Here is a 3,730-nt window from a genome sequence, read left to right as displayed (position 1 = left end):
TTTTTGAGGAATAGATATTGCATTGAGAACCGACGTAAAAAAAATTTAAATATCCTCACTTGAAATTAATATCATTCCTGGAAAATAATTAAGTACATATACAATGAGAAAACAGAACCAAAAAAACCAAACTCTTCGAGAACCAAATACACAGCTGTTCTTTACCGCTTTTTGTCTGTCGACCGCGCCAAAGTTTTTATAGGACTGTTCGTATTTGTTCACTTACTGGCGTCACAGTGACCGCGTGCTAATGCTTCGCTGCACTTCTATCACCACACAGACAAAGCCAACACATATTTTCCACTTTACTGTATAATTGCTACGACATATTTGAGTCTTTAATAACATGCACACTACGATTAATATCCTGTAGCATCGGTGGTTCAGTGGTAGAATGCTCGCCTGCCACGCGGGCGGCCCGGGTTCGATTCCCGGCCGATGCAATCATTTTGATTTCCATTCTGTTCTCATTTTCACAGAATGAAGTACGAAAGACTTATGTTTCCACTTTCTGTAGACATTTTATTGAGGACTGTAAATATCTTCTAACATTAACGGTCACCTACGCAGAATACAGAACTCTCTTGTGATTAATTTTTGGAATTGTGATATGCTGAAACAATCTACGGTACTCAATGAACATAAGTTTTTCAGTGCGTTAATATTAACTTGTGATCATTCGCAAACAGTATAGTGAAGCAGAACGAGAACTCAGCAACTTACTTTGTATGTCACATTAAAACTAGATTTTGTTTTTATTGTCGCTGCCTAGAACTTGTGATAACCACACGACGGTTCATAGTGTACTGCGATCAGACGTCCTTTATTTTACGGGATCGTCCCTCATTTAACCTAAGTATCCGGTTGCTCCGACAAAATACATATGGCACAGTCCATTAAATTTCGGGCATATAGCCGCGCAAATAAAACTTCGTCCACTGATATTTCATTTGCGCGGCTGCATGCTCGAAATTTAATGGACTATTCATTACGCCGCGAAAAGTTGAAAATGTACATATGGGATGTATAATGTTCCATCTTTTACTAACTATCTCGTGTTTTTTGAAACAGCGTGTCTTAAGTAAAGTGCAGCATAATGAAATGGAGAACAAAAGTGCTCATGCCCAAAGAATAAAAAAAATACTCTCTTTGATTAAAGCAAAGTGAACGAAGTCCATCATTTTAAACTTCCTTAGATCTGAAGATAACTGCTGCAAGAATTTGCAGCTCATTGCTGCGTTTGTGCTAGCTGTACCTGACACTAATACTAGTGCAGAAAGTGTTTTCCTTTATCACATATCCTTTACGAACTGATGAAAAGAGTGTGTTTGGTGTGGAAACTGCTAAGGAAAAATTATAAATAAGATACATTTTCAGAATCTTCATGTATTTATTTTTATAAAATTCCATCTGAAAACATCAAACTCCTGAATGACATACACTCTTCCCCAATATAAGAGGGTTGGCTGAAAAGTAATGCCTCCACCTTTGTAACTCTTCAACAGTTGGCAGGCATTGATACCTTGATATGCAGCAGGACCCCCGTACACCCCCCCCCCCCCCCCCCGTCAATGAGCTTTGATAGTACGTGATTTCCTGGATGAAACATTTCCGGGTCGGTGGATTGGAAGGAACACTCCAACACTTTGGCCGCTCCGCTCTCCAGACATTACGCCCCTTGACTTTTTTCTGGGGCTATATCAAGTACAGTCACGCCAGTTGCTGACGTCGACGAACTGAAGGCAAGGATACAAGCCGCTGAAAAAAAAAAAAAAAAAACTAGTTGTGGTGTCACCGCCAGACACCACACTTGCTAGGTGGTAGCCTTTAAATCGGCCGCGGTTCGCTAGTATACGTCGGACTCGCGTGTCGCCACTATCAGTGATTGCAGACCGAGCGCCGCCACACGGCAGGTCTAGTCTAGAGAGACTCCATAGCACTCGCCCCAGTTGTACAGCCGACTTTGCTAGCGATGGATCATTGTCTACATACGCTCTCATTTGCAGAGACGACAGTTTAGCATAGCCTTCAGCTACGCCATTTGCTACGACCTAGCAAGGCGCCACGTTCAGTTACTACGAATGTATTCTGAACAGATAATATTGTGAATCATGTACCGTCAAGAGCGACGTTCATCATTAATGGATTAAAGTTAAGTATCAAACTAATTACGTCCGCTTTCTGAATTCTAATTCCTTGTCATGTTCCAGACCTCACGTCAGTATAGTTCTTCCCTCCTCACGCCAGCCTGCGTGAGCTAAAACGCGTGCATTTCGGTCTCCACTAGTAACACGGCGTTGGCTCTTCTGCCAACACAACACTAGTAACACAGCATCAAATGTAAATTATTATGTCAAACGGTTATTCTATAATAAATTGTTATAATACCCTGTATATCGCTTCAGGCAAATAACCGGGGTGGTTCCTTTGGAAGGGTACGGCCGACTCACTTCACCATCCGATGGGACCGATGACTTCGGTGTTTGCTCCTCTCCCCCAGATCAAACAACCAACCAACCAACCAACCTAATTTTACGGTTCCTGTTGTGTTTCACAATCTAATTATGATGCACGTTCCATAATAATGAATATCTGACAACAAACAGAAGAAGAGCAAAAATAAATATACGCCATATATCTCTGATTTCAGAGACTTAAAAAAAAAATACAAAACATTCACAGTGGGATATCATACTGACATCAAATTTAGCTCTCTAGATTATTGCAACTTTATGGAGTGCTCTCTGGACAAACGCTCCTCGTAATTAAAGATCGAAGAGTTAAAAATAACAAGAGGGTATTTCTCTGACAACGAGCAGTTCAATTTGATCAACAAGATATGAATGACGAATCCGTTTTGTCGGATGAACAATACCGCCAATTGAGGCCTGCAAAAGCTTTCTGAGTGGCGAAACAGAAATCAAAGAACAGGTTCATCAAAAAGTGTGAAGCTTATCTGAAACCTAAAACTTGGGAGATGACTAGATCTCACCTATTTATGTGAACTCATCTGACTGGGCCTGGGACACAGCAAAAACCACCAACATAAATTGCAACTTAACGTGTTTAACAGTGTTTTATCAGAAGAGGTATCGTTTTCTGCTATCATAGACATGCAGTTGGAAACGACAGGTGCATGGCTGAGTATGATGAAAATAAGAATTACATCGCTCCATGTTAACTGTCTGTACAGTTGGGCCATGATGCAACGGTATAATGAGCGTACCTGATGATTCAGATGTGGGCTCTATCTTAGAAGTAGATCTTGAGTACCGTAATAATTTACATGATCTCCATTGAGATCGCCGGCCGTTGTGACCGATAGGTTCTAGGCGCTTCAATCTGGAACCGCGCGACCGCTACGGTCGCAGGTTCGAATCCTGCCTCGGGCATGGATGTGTGTGATGTCCTTAGGGAAGTTACGTTTAAGTAGTTCTAAGTTCTAGGGGTCTGATGACCTCAGATGTTGAGTCCCGTAGTGCTCAAAGCCATTTTTTTTCCACTGAGATCTACCTCCATGTACAAAGAAAATTGTACTGTCACGTAGCAACAAGCTGGGCATTCCAAAGAAGGTCATTTCCACAACATACAATGAGAAAAATTGTGTAATTCGTAACAGAAATTTACAGCAGTATCTTAAGAATAAACTTATTATATGCAAAATTCACTGCATATTCCGCCATTCCGTCTTTCAGCCTGAATGATATTAATGCTTGAACGCAAAGAACAA

General features: G+C 41.1%; 1 non-coding gene across 1 annotated transcript; it reads left to right on the top strand.

The window, feature by feature from the left end:
- The first annotated feature begins 372 nt into the window (after nucleotides 1-372).
- Nucleotides 373-443, top strand: Trnag-gcc. Its single transcript has one exon. It is a non-coding gene; the product is annotated as a tRNA-Gly (tRNA).
- The last annotated feature ends 3,287 nt before the right edge of the window (nucleotides 444-3,730 follow it).

The sequence above is a fragment of the Schistocerca piceifrons genome, chromosome X (genome assembly GCF_021461385.2).
Source record: "Schistocerca piceifrons isolate TAMUIC-IGC-003096 chromosome X, iqSchPice1.1, whole genome shotgun sequence".
Lineage (NCBI taxonomy): Eukaryota > Metazoa > Arthropoda > Insecta > Orthoptera > Acrididae > Schistocerca > Schistocerca piceifrons.
This window is presented reverse-complemented; position numbering and strand designations above follow the sequence as displayed.